Raw genomic sequence first — 19,200 nt, 5'->3', positions numbered from 1 at the left:
TCCGGGCGCTTTCTTCACTTTTAAACCCTTTGCAAATGCGATGAGTTCCTCATTAGAGACTTCACTTCGGGGTTGTGCCGCTCTACCTCGCCATACGGTATAATCGGCTATTCAATTGCATCGTTTGCTTCGTTTACTCCTACCACGATCCTTGCGTGGATTCATGTGAGGGGATCTATCCACTTTCTGGCTCTCATTTCTATCAGAAATTCGTGTCGTAATTTTTTTACAAATCTCTCGAATTCCGTTGAGCTGTATGGGTTTGTTTTACATCTGCTGCATGGTCTTTTCTTTTCTCCATTTCCCGTTGTTGGTGTTAGTAGTTGAGAAATATGTTCCACCTCTTCCCTTTGTTTGATTCTGCTGGTTTTCCTTCCTGTATGTTCGTCGTGTTCTTTTTCGTTTGCGTCCACCTGTACATTTTCTTCGCAGCTGTCGGTGTGCTCTTCCTCTTCTTCATTTACGATTTCTAGTTCCGCGTACTTGTTGGTTAGTTTTGGGTAAATGGTCTCTGCTCCCTGGTACGTAGCTCCTTTTTTCATTTTTTCCTAGATATTCCATCTTCTGGCTCTTTCCGGACAGGTTTTTGATTGGGCGTCGTGTCTTTTTCCACAATTTACACATTTTTCTCGTTCTTCGCATTGCACAGTGGTCGCAATGGTACCAAAACGTGCGTTTAATTAATGGTGCTCTAGGAGTCGATTTCAGCGATTTGGTGCATTAGGAATACTTTTTCAGAATGGAATCCCCCTTCTTTTGATGTGTGCTGAATTGTGATTAATCCATCTAAAAGTGAGATAGAAAATTTATTTCTGCTAACTTTCGAAATAGAGTCATGATATCAATGACAAAGTTATAGAAAATTGTACTACGAGAAAACTTGCTAAACATGCCAACTCTCCAAAATGCAATGTTGTTGAGATACTGCGCGTTGTTCGTGGAAGGCACCCAAAAAATCATTTTTTCATTATAATTTTTTTCTAAAATTTTTTCAATTCTCCAAATGTTCTAAGAAGTTGTTGGAATTTAGAAACTACAGGTATTTGTTGAAGACGTGAACATTTTTTATTTCAAAACATAAGAGTTATGGAATAAAGTAGATTAAAAATACCGCCATTTTGAATGTCAATTACTAGAAGATGTGGAAAAATGTGGAAGACATTTTGATTCTATGAGAAAGACAGTAGAAAGTACACTACGAATAAATACTAGCCTTAACGGGCATCCACTGGCCTGTATGCAAACATTACCTTCCAGCATTGCATGTTTTGTATTTTGTAACAATGAGTAGGACTTTTTCAACATAGCCTTTTATGGTGATTTTTTCTATTCGTCAAATATGCCAAAAAATCATTGGAAGTATCAATGTACACATATGAATCCAGAACTCTCAGTTTCTGTAATCTCAAAATTACGAATTATTCATAAATTAACACGATAACAAATGTGAATATAGTCGTGATTCGCTGGCTGGGCCACAGCCTCTGTCCAACTAACGAATTTGATTCGCTAGGTGGACCGACGGACGAATGTTTAAAACTCTATAAAGGAGACGTAAATGTAAATGTATCTGCTCACATCTCTAATTACTGTCAAGTAGATTGTCAAAGCAAATTTGACGTGAGATTTTGGCGTTCATATGCTTTTTAGTTGGACAATGGTCCACCTAGCTGAGGTCCTACTAAAAAGTGGTCTAGGTACAAAGTGACCCACCAGCGAATCACGACGTTATTAAAAGATGCGCGAAAATTTGTGACTGTGGTAAAAACCATAACGAAAAGGTGTAAACAGTTTTGATGAAACGATTACGTGATCTGAATTTCCATTAATTCTTTTGTTTTACAAATTGGGTTTAATTCTTCAAAATGCGTGTGCAATTTATTTATTTTATTTATTGAATGATTAAATATTTGAAATTAAAATTTGACTGAGTTGTAATATATACGTGAAAATATTTGTCTAAAGTATTTCTGGCAAGTCTAGTCCTAAATAGCAACTTTGATTACGTAATCGTTTCGTGAAAACGTCATCTAATAGTTTTAGTTATGGTTCTCACTTCTGCAAATACTGTCAAAATTTATGCATATCTTTTAATATTCACATTCTAAATTGTGTTAATTTATGAATAAATCGTAATTTTGAGATTACAGAAACTGAGAGTTCTGGATTCATATGTGTACATTGATATTTCCAATGATTTTTTGGCATATTTGACGAATAGAAAAAATCACCATTAAAGGTTATGTTGAAAAAGTCCTACTTATTGTTACAAAATACAAAACATGCATTGTTGGAAAGTAATTTTTACATACAGGCCAGTGGATGCCCGTTGTGACTAGTATTTTTTCTTTGAGTACTTTCCACACTTTCTCATAGAATCGAAATGTCTTCCACATATTTCCACATCTCCTAGTAATTGACGTTCAAAATGACGGTATTTTTAACCTACTTTATTCAAAAACTCTTAAGTTTGGAAATAAAAAATGTTCTTGTCTTCGACAAATACCTGCAGTTTCTCAATTCCAATAACTTCTTAGAACATTTAAAGAATTGAAAAAATCCCAGAAAAAAGTTATAATGAAAAAATGATTTTTGGGTGCCTTCCACGAACAACGCGCAGTATCTCAACACCATTGCATTTTATAGAGTTGGCATGTTTAGCAAGTTTTCTCGTAGTAGAATTTTCCATAACTTTGTCATTGACATGATGACTCTATTTCGAGTTAGTAGAAATAAATTTTCTATCTCACTTTTAGGTGGATTAATCACAATTCAGCACACATCAAAAGAAGGGGAATTCCATTCTGAAAAAGTGTTCCTAACATACCAAATCGCTAAAATCAACACCTAGAGCTCCATTGATTAAACGCACGTTTTGGTACCATTGCGACCACTGTGCATTGTGCTTCCTGGTGTCTTCCTCCCCACTTTTTGCATCTCGGTCTGGATTTGCAGTGTTTGATTCCGTGTCCGAATCTCCAGCATTGCTTGCATTGTCTGACCGGAAATATGTAAAGCTCCGCTCTGAAACAGCATCCATAAATTTTAACTCGCTCTGGTGTATTTGGTCCTTTAACGGTTAATTTGATGTTCGGTGTATCCTGTAGCTGATTGTCTCTTCCTTGATTTTTTATCCTTTCCACCTGCAACACTTAAAATTCTGTCTCCAGATAGCTCAGAATTTCCTCTTCTTTGAACGTGCATGGTACTCCTCTGATAACGCAGATTGTTTGGTTCTTCGTCCTTGGTTCGTAGGCCTTCAGATTTTGATGTTCCATTTTTGCACTTCTTATCCTCTCTTTTTCCTTCTTGTTGCCAGCTGTAATTTTGTACAGAAACATTCCGATCTTTTGAATGTCTGTGATGTTTGATATTCCACCTTCCTTTAAGAGTCGACCGACGTGGGCTGAATGTGACGGGAAATGAATGTTCAGGTTAACCAGTTCCATAATCACCTTTAAATGCTCTTCACTATTTCCTTGTTCTTCCTTACTGCCTTGCAGGATGTGCTGTTTCTTTCTCGCTTGCATTCTTGTTATTCTCCCGCTTGTCTTCCTGCTTTCAATTACCCGCTCTATTCTGCTATCCTTAATCATTTTTGCTCACTTATTTTGTGTATTCACTTTATTTTTCCGTAACATGTATTAACCTTTATTCTATGCACTTTCCATTTAGTTTAGTCTCCGACTTTTCGTTTCCACTGTATTTCACTTTTTTCATTGATAAATCTCATTCTTTCTGTCACTATTTTTTCGCACTATTCGTCGCCATCTTTTTTTTCGTTATATCTCATTCTTTCTGCCGCCATTTCTTCGCGCTTTTCGTCGCCATCTTAACACGCCGTCTGCCGAAGAATAAAATCGTCCTTTTTCCTCCTTTTCCACTAAATAGCTACTGCACTTCACCGTAATCCGAAATCCCGGACACTCGCAAAACCGGAAAAACTCGAAACGAATCCTAAACTTCTTTTAATTCGCGGAAAAAAATAGCTTTCGGGACTGTCTTAATTACACGTCTTTACTACTCACACCAAAAACGACGTCTCCTCGAATCTTGACATTTAACGAAGAACCGTACCGATTTTGACATACTTGACATGCATCTTGTCAATCAACAGCAGGGTTGTGCTGTGATGCTGTCAGTTTTAATGCGATGTATTTTCATGCGATGTTTTTGGGGGGTTGTTGAGTAGATTACATTTCCGAAGTGTATGTTTAGGTCAGACAGCCCAGTGCGCCAAAAATCGTGCGAATCGTGCTCCAATATGGCGTTTGTATTTGACGTTCCCATTCCGAGCCATTAGAGCGAAAGAGAGAGTGATTCAAATTTGCGTTTCTGCTTTTTGAATTATTCTCCTCTCTGTTCTTTTTTCAGGTTGCATCTTGTATCGCGACGTTTTTTTTCTTTTCAATGTGTTTTATTTTTTCGCTGATGCAGACGTTTGCCTGGTGGTTATGAAAGTTAATTTTGATAATGATTCGTGTTTTTATTATAAACACGGCGGTCAGGTGAGTTAGCACTTTATCAAACTTGTAAATAGGTAACAAATTAACAATCGCATCTGTTTATCTTTTTCAGCTCAAGTAACATCGATGAAATAAGAGAAACCTAACCTCAACTTGGGAAGCACTTTCTGCAATCTGCACTAATTTCTAATTGATTTTAAAAATAGCCCCGGAACAATCGTGTGCTAGTGGGTATGTGATAATAAATTTGATTTCATATCCGTATCGGATCCAATGCTTGTGATATCGCGAACATCATTGATAAGTTGGCCGGAAGATTGCACGGAATTTGCACACGTGTGATGCTGCTCAGGAGAGAAAAATACCAGTATACGGATCGTCCCGTTTAAAAAGCCTCTGGAAGCTCATTCGGGGACATTGGCACATATCCGGAAGATGTTACCATGGGGTGAGTGTCATTTTTACGTGGTTTGCTGCATCTGCTTCGTTTAAGCATTATCCGTGTTGGTTACAAGTTAAAAGTTTTTCAGTGACTTAGATGTGTTAGGAGTTTCCGTTCAATTCAACTCGTTCCAGTTTGAGGTCGCTAATAACGTATTATGTCTCGTCCGACGTATCCTTTCGCCGTTCGGCCAAACACAGTGTACTGTCCTGCACCTTTAGTGCACGATTCGGCAAACCTGACCGCTTCCGGGTTAAGTCGTTCGAGGAATGAGCTCGCGTATGTTATGTTACATTCATTTACTGTAGATTCGGGAAAAGTATTCTGATCCGTCTTAATTTGGACATTTGACTCCTTCACATAGACAAGAAGCTTTCTCTGCCACGGAGCGTCCAGGGGGTAATCCCTGTCACCACTGTCTCGGTATGTTGCGGAATGGTTACAAGCATTGTTGCCGTACCCAAATCGTCAGCAGTGGATACACTCGGCCAGGATAATATAACTAACAATGGTGTATTTGAAGAAGTGTTATGAAGTACCATTTGGAGGTGGGGAGAGAATACGAAAAAAATTCATGGTTGTCAATAGGCAGGGCGGGGATGATATGACAAATCTAGTAAACTTATTGAATATGTCGTATGTGCAAATGAGAGCCTCTCTTTGTTAACTTTCCCTTCCGCTAATAACATGGTCATATATTTTGTGTTTGCTACTTAAAATACAACTTATGTCCGATTCAGACGTCAACGGCAAAGAACGTCAATGTCACGTTACCTTGGCTTCCAACTAACTGCATGTAATTTCATAAATCACGTGGGGGACGAGGGGATCTAGTAAAAATGCACGTTTGTCTTTGAGTGGGGGGAGAGGTGGCTTGTCCCAAAATTCTACGTAGACTTTGTTCAACTTTTTTGCCAGTTAAGTACCACTGGGTAATAATTCTTAATTCTAATAATTTACACTTGTGTCACATTGCATATCACATAATATGCGTACCAGTCGGACCGATAAAATAATGGAATAGAAAACTGTTCCCAAACTTGTAACTAAAAATAGAAAATTGATTTGTCGAAAATTGGTGGGATTTGGAACCCCCATCAATATGTATAAAGGATAAATGGAACCATAGTTAAATACATTTTGAATATCAAACCAATCACTCAGGAAAATGAGGTTGGCCAACGAGTACCCAATTTTATTTTAACCTTTCAATGCATACTGTTGCCTTTGCCATTTGGCAACATACCATATTTCATGATTTAAAGCCCAAACAAGAGGTATAGATCGTATCCATCTCGGAAATGAGTTTTAGATTGTAGCTACTAACTACTATTTTGTTTCGTTTGATTATGCGTATTGCTTCTACTTGTGTAACGCGCACGGTAAAATTAGAATTTTAGAATTTTGGAATTTTAGAATTTTAGAATTTTAGAATTTTAGAATTTTAGAATTTTAGAATTTTAGAATTTTAGAATTTTAGAATTTTAGAATTTTAGAATTTTAGAATTTTAGAATTTTAGAATTTTAGAATTTTAGAATTTTAGAATTTTAGAATTTTAGAATTTTAGAATTTTAGAATTTTAGAATTTTAGAATTTTAGAATTTTAGAATTTTAGAATTTTAGAATTTTAGAATTTTAGAATTTTAGAATTTTAGAATTTTAGAATTTTAGAATTTTAGAATTTTAGAATTTTAGAATTTTAGAATTTTAGAATTTTAGAATTTTAGAATTTTAGAATTTTAGAATTTTAGAATTTTAGAATTTTAGAATTTTAGAATTTTAGAATTTTAGAATTTTAGAATTTTAGAATTTTAGAATTTTAGAATTTTAGAATTTTAGAATTTTAGAATTTTAGAATTTTAGAATTTTAGAATTTTAGAATTTTAGAATTTTAGAATTTTAGAATTTTAGAATTTTAGAATTTTAGAATTTTAGAATTTTAGAATTTTAGAATTTTAGAATTTTAGAATTTTAGAATTTTAGAATTTTAGAATTTTAGAATTTTAGAATTTTAGAATTTTAGAATTTTAGAATTTTAGAATTTTAGAATTTTAGAATTTTAGAATTTTAGAATTTTAGAATTTTAGAATTTTAGAATTTTAGAATTTTAGAATTTTAGAATTTTAGAATTTTAGAATTTTAGAATTTTAGAATTTTAGAATTTTAGAATTTTAGAATTTTAGAATTTTAGAATTTTAGAATTTTAGAATTTTAGAATTTTAGAATTTTAGAATTTTAGAATTTTAGAATTTTAGAATTTTAGAATTTTAGAATTTTAGAATTTTAGAATTTTAGAATTTTAGAATTTTAGAATTTTAGAATTTTAGAATTTTAGAATTTTAGAATTTTAGAATTTTAGAATTTTAGAATTTTAGAATTTTAGAATTTTAGAATTTTAGAATTTTAGAATTTTAGAATTTTAGAATTTTAGAATTTTAGAATTTTAGAATTTTAGAATTTTAGAATTTTAGAATTTTAGAATTTTAGAATTTTAGAATTTTAGAATTTTAGAATTTTAGAATTTTAGAATTTTAGAATTTTAGAATTTTAGAATTTTAGAATTTTAGAATTTTAGAATTTTAGAATTTTAGAATTTTAGAATTTTAGAATTTTAGAATTTTAGAATTTTAGAATTTTAGAATTTTAGAATTTTAGAATTTTAGAATTTTAGAATTTTAGAATTTTAGAATTTTAGAATTTTAGAATTTTAGAATTTTAGAATTTTAGAATTTTAGAATTTTAGAATTTTAGAATTTTAGAATTTTAGAATTTTAGAATTTTAGAATTTTAGAATTTTAGAATTTTAGAATTTTAGAATTTTAGAATTTTAGAATTTTAGAATTTTAGAATTTTAGAATTTTAGAATTTTAGAATTTTAGAATTTTAGAATTTTAGAATTTTAGAATTTTAGAATTTTAGAATTTTAGAATTTTAGAATTTTAGAATTTTAGAATTTTAGAATTTTAGAATTTTAGAATTTTAGAATTTTAGAATTTTAGAATTTTAGAATTTTAGAATTTTAGAATTTTAGAATTTTAGAATTTTAGAATTTTAGAATTTTAGAATTTTAGAATTTTAGAATTTTAGAATTTTAGAATTTTAGAATTTTAGAATTTTAGAATTTTAGAATTTTAGAATTTTAGAATTTTAGAATTTTAGAATTTTAGAATTTTAGAATTTTAGAATTTTAGAATTTTAGAATTTTAGAATTTTAGAATTTTAGAATTTTAGAATTTTAGAATTTTAGAATTTTAGAATTTTAGAATTTTAGAATTTTAGAATTTTAGAATTTTAGAATTTTAGAATTTTAGAATTTTAGAATTTTAGAATTTTAGAATTTTAGAATTTTAGAATTTTAGAATTTTAGAATTTTAGAATTTTAGAATTTTAGAATTTTAGAATTTTAGAATTTTAGAATTTTAGAATTTTAGAATTTTAGAATTTTAGAATTTTAGAATTTTAGAATTTTAGAATTTTAGAATTTTAGAATTTTAGAATTTTAGAATTTTAGAATTTTAGAATTTTAGAATTTTAGAATTTTAGAATTTTAGAATTTTAGAATTTTAGAATTTTAGAATTTTAGAATTTTAGAATTTTAGAATTTTAGAATTTTAGAATTTTAGAATTTTAGAATTTTAGAATTTTAGAATTTTAGAATTTTAGAATTTTAGAATTTTAGAATTTTAGAATTTTAGAATTTTAGAATTTTAGAATTTTAGAATTTTAGAATTTTAGAATTTTAGAATTTTAGAATTTTAGAATTTTAGAATTTTAGAATTTTAGAATTTTAGAATTTTAGAATTTTAGAATTTTAGAATTTTAGAATTTTAGAATTTTAGAATTTTAGAATTTTAGAATTTTAGAATTTTAGAATTTTAGAATTTTAGAATTTTAGAATTTTAGAATTTTAGAATTTTAGAATTTTAGAATTTTAGAATTTTAGAATTTTAGAATTTTAGAATTTTAGAATTTTAGAATTTTAGAATTTTAGAATTTTAGAATTTTAGAATTTTAGAATTTTAGAATTTTAGAATTTTAGAATTTTAGAATTTTAGAATTTTAGAATTTTAGAATTTTAGAATTTTAGAATTTTAGAATTTTAGAATTTTAGAATTTTAGAATTTTAGAATTTTAGAATTTTAGAATTTTAGAATTTTAGAATTTTAGAATTTTAGAATTTTAGAATTTTAGAATTTTAGAATTTTAGAATTTTAGAATTTTAGAATTTTAGAATTTTAGAATTTTAGAATTTTAGAATTTTAGAATTTTAGAATTTTAGAATTTTAGAATTTTAGAATTTTAGAATTTTAGAATTTTAGAATTTTAGAATTTTAGAATTTTAGAATTTTAGAATTTTAGAATTTTAGAATTTTAGAATTTTAGAATTTTAGAATTTTAGAATTTTAGAATTTTAGAATTTTAGAATTTTAGAATTTTAGAATTTTAGAATTTTAGAATTTTAGAATTTTAGAATTTTAGAATTTTAGAATTTTAGAATTTTAGAATTTTAGAATTTTAGAATTTTAGAATTTTAGAATTTTAGAATTTTAGAATTTTAGAATTTTAGAATTTTAGAATTTTAGAATTTTAGAATTTTAGAATTTTAGAATTTTAGAATTTTAGAATTTTAGAATTTTAGAATTTTAGAATTTTAGAATTTTAGAATTTTAGAATTTTAGAATTTTAGAATTTTAGAATTTTAGAATTTTAGAATTTTAGAATTTTAGAATTTTAGAATTTTAGAATTTTAGAATTTTAGAATTTTAGAATTTTAGAATTTTAGAATTTTAGAATTTTAGAATTTTAGAATTTTAGAATTTTAGAATTTTAGAATTTTAGAATTTTAGAATTTTAGAATTTTAGAATTTTAGAATTTTAGAATTTTAGAATTTTAGAATTTTAGAATTTTAGAATTTTAGAATTTTAGAATTTTAGAATTTTAGAATTTTAGAATTTTAGAATTTTAGAATTTTAGAATTTTAGAATTTTAGAATTTTAGAATTTTAGAATTTTAGAATTTTAGAATTTTAGAATTTTAGAATTTTAGAATTTTAGAATTTTAGAATTTTAGAATTTTAGAATTTTAGAATTTTAGAATTTTAGAATTTTAGAATTTTAGAATTTTAGAATTTTAGAATTTTAGAATTTTAGAATTTTAGAATTTTAGAATTTTAGAATTTTAGAATTTTAGAATTTTAGAATTTTAGAATTTTAGAATTTTAGAATTTTAGAATTTTAGAATTTTAGAATTTTAGAATTTTAGAATTTTAGAATTTTAGAATTTTAGAATTTTAGAATTTTAGAATTTTAGAATTTTAGAATTTTAGAATTTTAGAATTTTAGAATTTTAGAATTTTAGAATTTTAGAATTTTAGAATTTTAGAATTTTAGAATTTTAGAATTTTAGAATTTTAGAATTTTAGAATTTTAGAATTTTAGAATTTTAGAATTTTAGAATTTTAGAATTTTAGAATTTTAGAATTTTAGAATTTTAGAATTTTAGAATTTTAGAATTTTAGAATTTTAGAATTTTAGAATTTTAGAATTTTAGAATTTTAGAATTTTAGAATTTTAGAATTTTAGAATTTTAGAATTTTAGAATTTTAGAATTTTAGAATTTTAGAATTTTAGAATTTTAGAATTTTAGAATTTTAGAATTTTAGAATTTTAGAATTTTAGAATTTTAGAATTTTAGAATTTTAGAATTTTAGAATTTTAGAATTTTAGAATTTTAGAATTTTAGAATTTTAGAATTTTAGAATTTTAGAATTTTAGAATTTTAGAATTTTAGAATTTTAGAATTTTAGAATTTTAGAATTTTAGAATTTTAGAATTTTAGAATTTTAGAATTTTAGAATTTTAGAATTTTAGAATTTTAGAATTTTAGAATTTTAGAATTTTAGAATTTTAGAATTTTAGAATTTTAGAATTTTAGAATTTTAGAATTTTAGAATTTTAGAATTTTAGAATTTTAGAATTTTAGAATTTTAGAATTTTAGAATTTTAGAATTTTAGAATTTTAGAATTTTAGAATTTTAGAATTTTAGAATTTTAGAATTTTAGAATTTTAGAATTTTAGAATTTTAGAATTTTAGAATTTTAGAATTTTAGAATTTTAGAATTTTAGAATTTTAGAATTTTAGAATTTTAGAATTTTAGAATTTTAGAATTTTAGAATTTTAGAATTTTAGAATTTTAGAATTTTAGAATTTTAGAATTTTAGAATTTTAGAATTTTAGAATTTTAGAATTTTAGAATTTTAGAATTTTAGAATTTTAGAATTTTAGAATTTTAGAATTTTAGAATTTTAGAATTTTAGAATTTTAGAATTTTAGAATTTTAGAATTTTAGAATTTTAGAATTTTAGAATTTTAGAATTTTAGAATTTTAGAATTTTAGAATTTTAGAATTTTAGAATTTTAGAATTTTAGAATTTTAGAATTTTAGAATTTTAGAATTTTAGAATTTTAGAATTTTAGAATTTTAGAATTTTAGAATTTTAGAATTTTAGAATTTTAGAATTTTAGAATTTTAGAATTTTAGAATTTTAGAATTTTAGAATTTTAGAATTTTAGAATTTTAGAATTTTAGAATTTTAGAATTTTAGAATTTTAGAATTTTAGAATTTTAGAATTTTAGAATTTTAGAATTTTAGAATTTTAGAATTTTAGAATTTTAGAATTTTAGAATTTTAGAATTTTAGAATTTTAGAATTTTAGAATTTTAGAATTTTAGAATTTTAGAATTTTAGAATTTTAGAATTTTAGAATTTTAGAATTTTAGAATTTTAGAATTTTAGAATTTTAGAATTTTAGAATTTTAGAATTTTAGAATTTTAGAATTTTAGAATTTTAGAATTTTAGAATTTTAGAATTTTAGAATTTTAGAATTTTAGAATTTTAGAATTTTAGAATTTTAGAATTTTAGAATTTTAGAATTTTAGAATTTTAGAATTTTAGAATTTTAGAATTTTAGAATTTTAGAATTTTAGAATTTTAGAATTTTAGAATTTTAGAATTTTAGAATTTTAGAATTTTAGAATTTTAGAATTTTAGAATTTTAGAATTTTAGAATTTTAGAATTTTAGAATTTTAGAATTTTAGAATTTTAGAATTTTAGAATTTTAGAATTTTAGAATTTTAGAATTTTAGAATTTTAGAATTTTAGAATTTTAGAATTTTAGAATTTTAGAATTTTAGAATTTTAGAATTTTAGAATTTTAGAATTTTAGAATTTTAGAATTTTAGAATTTTAGAATTTTAGAATTTTAGAATTTTAGAATTTTAGAATTTTAGAATTTTAGAATTTTAGAATTTTAGAATTTTAGAATTTTAGAATTTTAGAATTTTAGAATTTTAGAATTTTAGAATTTTAGAATTTTAGAATTTTAGAATTTTAGAATTTTAGAATTTTAGAATTTTAGAATTTTAGAATTTTAGAATTTTAGAATTTTAGAATTTTAGAATTTTAGAATTTTAGAATTTTAGAATTTTAGAATTTTAGAATTTTAGAATTTTAGAATTTTAGAATTTTAGAATTTTAGAATTTTAGAATTTTAGAATTTTAGAATTTTAGAATTTTAGAATTTTAGAATTTTAGAATTTTAGAATTTTAGAATTTTAGAATTTTAGAATTTTAGAATTTTAGAATTTTAGAATTTTAGAATTTTAGAATTTTAGAATTTTAGAATTTTAGAATTTTAGAATTTTAGAATTTTAGAATTTTAGAATTTTAGAATTTTAGAATTTTAGAATTTTAGAATTTTAGAATTTTAGAATTTTAGAATTTTAGAATTTTAGAATTTTAGAATTTTAGAATTTTAGAATTTTAGAATTTTAGAATTTTAGAATTTTAGAATTTTAGAATTTTAGAATTTTAGAATTTTAGAATTTTAGAATTTTAGAATTTTAGAATTTTAGAATTTTAGAATTTTAGAATTTTAGAATTTTAGAATTTTAGAATTTTAGAATTTTAGAATTTTAGAATTTTAGAATTTTAGAATTTTAGAATTTTAGAATTTTAGAATTTTAGAATTTTAGAATTTTAGAATTTTAGAATTTTAGAATTTTAGAATTTTAGAATTTTAGAATTTTAGAATTTTAGAATTTTAGAATTTTAGAATTTTAGAATTTTAGAATTTTAGAATTTTAGAATTTTAGAATTTTAGAATTTTAGAATTTTAGAATTTTAGAATTTTAGAATTTTAGAATTTTAGAATTTTAGAATTTTAGAATTTTAGAATTTTAGAATTTTAGAATTTTAGAATTTTAGAATTTTAGAATTTTAGAATTTTAGAATTTTAGAATTTTAGAATTTTAGAATTTTAGAATTTTAGAATTTTAGAATTTTAGAATTTTAGAATTTTAGAATTTTAGAATTTTAGAATTTTAGAATTTTAGAATTTTAGAATTTTAGAATTTTAGAATTTTAGAATTTTAGAATTTTAGAATTTTAGAATTTTAGAATTTTAGAATTTTAGAATTTTAGAATTTTAGAATTTTAGAATTTTAGAATTTTAGAATTTTAGAATTTTAGAATTTTAGAATTTTAGAATTTTAGAATTTTAGAATTTTAGAATTTTAGAATTTTAGAATTTTAGAATTTTAGAATTTTAGAATTTTAGAATTTTAGAATTTTAGAATTTTAGAATTTTAGAATTTTAGAATTTTAGAATTTTAGAATTTTAGAATTTTAGAATTTTAGAATTTTAGAATTTTAGAATTTTAGAATTTTAGAATTTTAGAATTTTAGAATTTTAGAATTTTAGAATTTTAGAATTTTAGAATTTTAGAATTTTAGAATTTTAGAATTTTAGAATTTTAGAATTTTAGAATTTTAGAATTTTAGAATTTTAGAATTTTAGAATTTTAGAATTTTAGAATTTTAGAATTTTAGAATTTTAGAATTTTAGAATTTTAGAATTTTAGAATTTTAGAATTTTAGAATTTTAGAATTTTAGAATTTTAGAATTTTAGAATTTTAGAATTTTAGAATTTTAGAATTTTAGAATTTTAGAATTTTAGAATTTTAGAATTTTAGAATTTTAGAATTTTAGAATTTTAGAATTTTAGAATTTTAGAATTTTAGAATTTTAGAATTTTAGAATTTTAGAATTTTAGAATTTTAGAATTTTAGAATTTTAGAATTTTAGAATTTTAGAATTTTAGAATTTTAGAATTTTAGAATTTTAGAATTTTAGAATTTTAGAATTTTAGAATTTTAGAATTTTAGAATTTTAGAATTTTAGAATTTTAGAATTTTAGAATTTTAGAATTTTAGAATTTTAGAATTTTAGAATTTTAGAATTTTAGAATTTTAGAATTTTAGAATTTTAGAATTTTAGAATTTTAGAATTTTAGAATTTTAGAATTTTAGAATTTTAGAATTTTAGAATTTTAGAATTTTAGAATTTTAGAATTTTAGAATTTTAGAATTTTAGAATTTTAGAATTTTAGAATTTTAGAATTTTAGAATTTTAGAATTTTAGAATTTTAGAATTTTAGAATTTTAGAATTTTAGAATTTTAGAATTTTAGAATTTTAGAATTTTAGAATTTTAGAATTTTAGAATTTTAGAATTTTAGAATTTTAGAATTTTAGAATTTTAGAATTTTAGAATTTTAGAATTTTAGAATTTTAGAATTTTAGAATTTTAGAATTTTAGAATTTTAGAATTTTAGAATTTTAGAATTTTAGAATTTTAGAATTTTAGAATTTTAGAATTTTAGAATTTTAGAATTTTAGAATTTTAGAATTTTAGAATTTTAGAATTTTAGAATTTTAGAATTTTAGAATTTTAGAATTTTAGAATTTTAGAATTTTAGAATTTTAGAATTTTAGAATTTTAGAATTTTAGAATTTTAGAATTTTAGAATTTTAGAATTTTAGAATTTTAGAATTTTAGAATTTTAGAATTTTAGAATTTTAGAATTTTAGAATTTTAGAATTTTAGAATTTTAGAATTTTAGAATTTTAGAATTTTAGAATTTTAGAATTTTAGAATTTTAGAATTTTAGAATTTTAGAATTTTAGAATTTTAGAATTTTAGAATTTTAGAATTTTAGAATTTTAGAATTTTAGAATTTTAGAATTTTAGAATTTTAGAATTTTAGAATTTTAGAATTTTAGAATTTTAGAATTTTAGAATTTTAGAATTTTAGAATTTTAGAATTTTAGAATTTTAGAATTTTAGAATTTTAGAATTTTAGAATTTTAGAATTTTAGAATTTTAGAATTTTAGAATTTTAGAATTTTAGAATTTTAGAATTTTAGAATTTTAGAATTTTAGAATTTTAGAATTTTAGAATTTTAGAATTTTAGAATTTTAGAATTTTAGAATTTTAGAATTTTAGAATTTTAGAATTTTAGAATTTTAGAATTTTAGAATTTTAGAATTTTAGAATTTTAGAATTTTAGAATTTTAGAATTTTAGAATTTTAGAATTTTAGAATTTTAGAATTTTAGAATTTTAGAATTTTAGAATTTTAGAATTTTAGAATTTTAGAATTTTAGAATTTTAGAATTTTAGAATTTTAGAATTTTAGAATTTTAGAATTTTAGAATTTTAGAATTTTAGAATTTTAGAATTTTAGAATTTTAGAATTTTAGAATTTTAGAATTTTAGAATTTTAGAATTTTAGAATTTTAGAATTTTAGAATTTTAGAATTTTAGAATTTTAGAATTTTAGAATTTTAGAATTTTAGAATTTTAGAATTTTAGAATTTTAGAATTTTAGAATTTTAGAATTTTAGAATTTTAGAATTTTAGAATTTTAGAATTTTAGAATTTTAGAATTTTAGAATTTTAGAATTTTAGAATTTTAGAATTTTAGAATTTTAGAATTTTAGAATTTTAGAATTTTAGAATTTTAGAATTTTAGAATTTTAGAATTTTAGAATTTTAGAATTTTAGAATTTTAGAATTTTAGAATTTTAGAATTTTAGAATTTTAGAATTTTAGAATTTTAGAATTTTAGAATTTTAGAATTTTAGAATTTTAGAATTTTAGAATTTTAGAATTTTAGAATTTTAGAATTTTAGAATTTTAGAATTTTAGAATTTTAGAATTTTAGAATTTTAGAATTTTAGAATTTTAGAATTTTAGAATTTTAGAATTTTAGAATTTTAGAATTTTAGAATTTTAGAATTTTAGAATTTTAGAATTTTAGAATTTTAGAATTTTAGAATTTTAGAATTTTAGAATTTTAGAATTTTAGAATTTTAGAATTTTAGAATTTTAGAATTTTAGAATTTTAGAATTTTAGAATTTTAGAATTTTAGAATTTTAGAATTTTAGAATTTTAGAATTTTAGAATTTTAGAATTTTAGAATTTTAGAATTTTAGAATTTTAGAATTTTAGAATTTTAGAATTTTAGAATTTTAGAATTTTAGAATTTTAGAATTTTAGAATTTTAGAATTTTAGAATTTTAGAATTTTAGAATTTTAGAATTTTAGAATTTTAGAATTTTAGAATTTTAGAATTTTAGAATTTTAGAATTTTAGAATTTTAGAATTTTAGAATTTTAGAATTTTAGAATTTTAGAATTTTAGAATTTTAGAATTTTAGAATTTTAGAATTTTAGAATTTTAGAATTTTAGAATTTTAGAATTTTAGAATTTTAGAATTTTAGAATTTTAGAATTTTAGAATTTTAGAATTTTAGAATTTTAGAATTTTAGAATTTTAGAATTTTAGAATTTTAGAATTTTAGAATTTTAGAATTTTAGAATTTTAGAATTTTAGAATTTTAGAATTTTAGAATTTTAGAATTTTAGAATTTTAGAATTTTAGAATTTTAGAATTTTAGAATTTTAGAATTTTAGAATTTTAGAATTTTAGAATTTTAGAATTTTAGAATTTTAGAATTTTAGAATTTTAGAATTTTAGAATTTTAGAATTTTAGAATTTTAGAATTTTAGAATTTTAGAATTTTAGAATTTTAGAATTTTAGAATTTTAGAATTTTAGAATTTTAGAATTTTAGAATTTTAGAATTTTAGAATTTTAGAATTTTAGAATTTTAGAATTTTAGAATTTTAGAATTTTAGAATTTTAGAATTTTAGAATTTTAGAATTTTAGAATTTTAGAATTTTAGAATTTTAGAATTTTAGAATTTTAGAATTTTAGAATTTTAGAATTTTAGAATTTTAGAATTTTAGAATTTTAGAATTTTAGAATTTTAGAATTTTAGAATTTTAGAATTTTAGAATTTTAGAATTTTAGAATTTTAGAATTTTAGAATTTTAGAATTTTAGAATTTTAGAATTTTAGAATTTTAGAATTTTAGAATTTTAGAATTTTAGAATTTTAGAATTTTAGAATTTTAGAATTTTAGAATTTTAGAATTTTAGAATTTTAGAATTTTAGAATTTTAGAATTTTAGAATTTTAGAATTTTAGAATTTTAGAATTTTAGAATTTTAGAATTTTAGAATTTTAGAATTTTAGAATTTTAGAATTTTAGAATTTTAGAATTTTAGAATTTTAGAATTTTAGAATTTTAGAATTTTAGAATTTTAGAATTTTAGAATTTTAGAATTTTAGAATTTTAGAATTTTAGAATTTTAGAATTTTAGAATTTTAGAATTTTAGAATTTTAGAATTTTAGAATTTTAGAATTTTAGAATTTTAGAATTTTAGAATTTTAGAATTTTAGAATTTTAGAATTTTAGAATTTTAGAATTTTAGAATTTTAGAATTTTAGAATTTTAGAATTTTAGAATTTTAGAATTTTAGAATTTTAGAATTTTAGAATTTTAGAATTTTAGAATTTTAGAATTTTAGAATTTTAGAATTTTAGAATTTTAGAATTTTAGAATTTTAGAATTTTAGAATTTTAGAATTTTAGAATTTTAGAATTTTAGAATTTTAGAATTTTAGAATTTTAGAATTTTAGAATTTTAGAATTTTAGAATTTTAGAATTTTAGAATTTTAGAATTTTAGAATTTTAGAATTTTAGAATTTTAGAATTTTAGAATTTTAGAATTTTAGAATTTTAGAATTTTAGAATTTTAGAATTTTAGAATTTTAGAATTTTAGAATTTTAGAATTTTAGAATTTTAGAATTTTAGAATTTTAGAATTTTAGAATTTTAGAATTTTAGAATTTTAGAATTTTAGAATTTTAGAATTTTAGAATTTTAGAATTTTAGAATTTTAGAATTTTAGAATTTTAGAATTTTAGAATTTTAGAATTTTAGAATTTTAGAATTTTAGAATTTTAGAATTTTAGAATTTTAGAATTTTAGAATTTTAGAATTTTAGAATTTTAGAATTTTAGAATTTTAGAATTTTAGAATTTTAGAATTTTAGAATTTTAGAATTTTAGAATTTTAGAATTTTAGAATTTTAGAATTTTAGAATTTTAGAATTTTAGAATTTTAGAATTTTAGAATTTTAGAATTTTAGAATTTTAGAATTTTAGAATTTTAGAATTTTAGAATTTTAGAATTTTAGAATTTTAGAATTTTAGAATTTTAGAATTTTAGAATTTTAGAATTTTAGAATTTTAGAATTTTAGAATTTTAGAATTTTAGAATTTTAGAATTTTAGAATTTTAGAATTTTAGAATTTTAGAATTTTAGAATTTTAGAATTTTAGAATTTTAGAATTTTAGAATTTTAGAATTTTAGAATTTTAGAATTTTAGAATTTTAGAATTTTAGAATTTTAGAATTTTAGAATTTTAGAATTTTAGAATTTTAGAATTTTAGAATTTTAGAATTTTAGAATTTTAGAATTTTAGAATTTTAGAATTTTAGAATTTTAGAATTTTAGAATTTTAGAATTTTAGAATTTTAGAATTTTAGAATTTTAGAATTTTAGAATTTTAGAATTTTAGAATTTTAGAATTTTAGAATTTTAGAATTTTAGAATTTTAGAATTTTAGAATTTTAGAATTTTAGAATTTTAGAATTTTAGAATTTTAGAATTTTAGAATTTTAGAATTTTAGAATTTTAGAATTTTAGAATTTAGAATTTTAGAATTTTAGAATTTTAGAATTTTAGAATTTTAGAATTTTAGAATTTTAGAATTTTAGAATTTTAGAATTTTAGAATTTTAGAATTTTAGAATTTTAGAATTTAGAATTTTAGAATTTTAGAATTTTAGAATTTTAGAATTTAGAATTTAGAATTTTAGAATTTTAGAATTTTAGAATTTTAGAATTTTAGAATTTTAGAATTTTAGAATTTAGATTTTAGAATTTTAGAATTTAGAATTTTAGAATTTTAGAATTTTAGAATTTTAGAATTTTAGAATTTTAGAATTTTAGAATTTTAGAATTTTAGAAA

The 19,200-nt window shown here is 20.8% G+C and overlaps 1 long non-coding RNA gene across 1 annotated transcript in view; it reads left to right on the top strand.

The window, feature by feature from the left end:
• The first annotated feature begins 4,637 nt into the window (after window positions 1-4,637).
• Window positions 4,638-19,200, top strand: part of LOC131679067 (uncharacterized) — a 23,910-nt gene continuing 9,347 nt past the window's right edge. The window contains exon 1 of the long non-coding RNA XR_009303795.1: window positions 4,638-4,914. This is a non-coding gene — a long non-coding RNA (uncharacterized LOC131679067). The remainder of the gene's footprint in view (window positions 4,915-19,200) is intronic.

This window comes from Topomyia yanbarensis, chromosome 2 (assembly GCF_030247195.1).
Source record: "Topomyia yanbarensis strain Yona2022 chromosome 2, ASM3024719v1, whole genome shotgun sequence".
Lineage (NCBI taxonomy): Eukaryota > Metazoa > Arthropoda > Insecta > Diptera > Culicidae > Topomyia > Topomyia yanbarensis.
The sequence above is the reverse complement of the archived record's forward strand: the minus strand, read 5'-3'. Positions and strand labels throughout refer to the sequence as shown.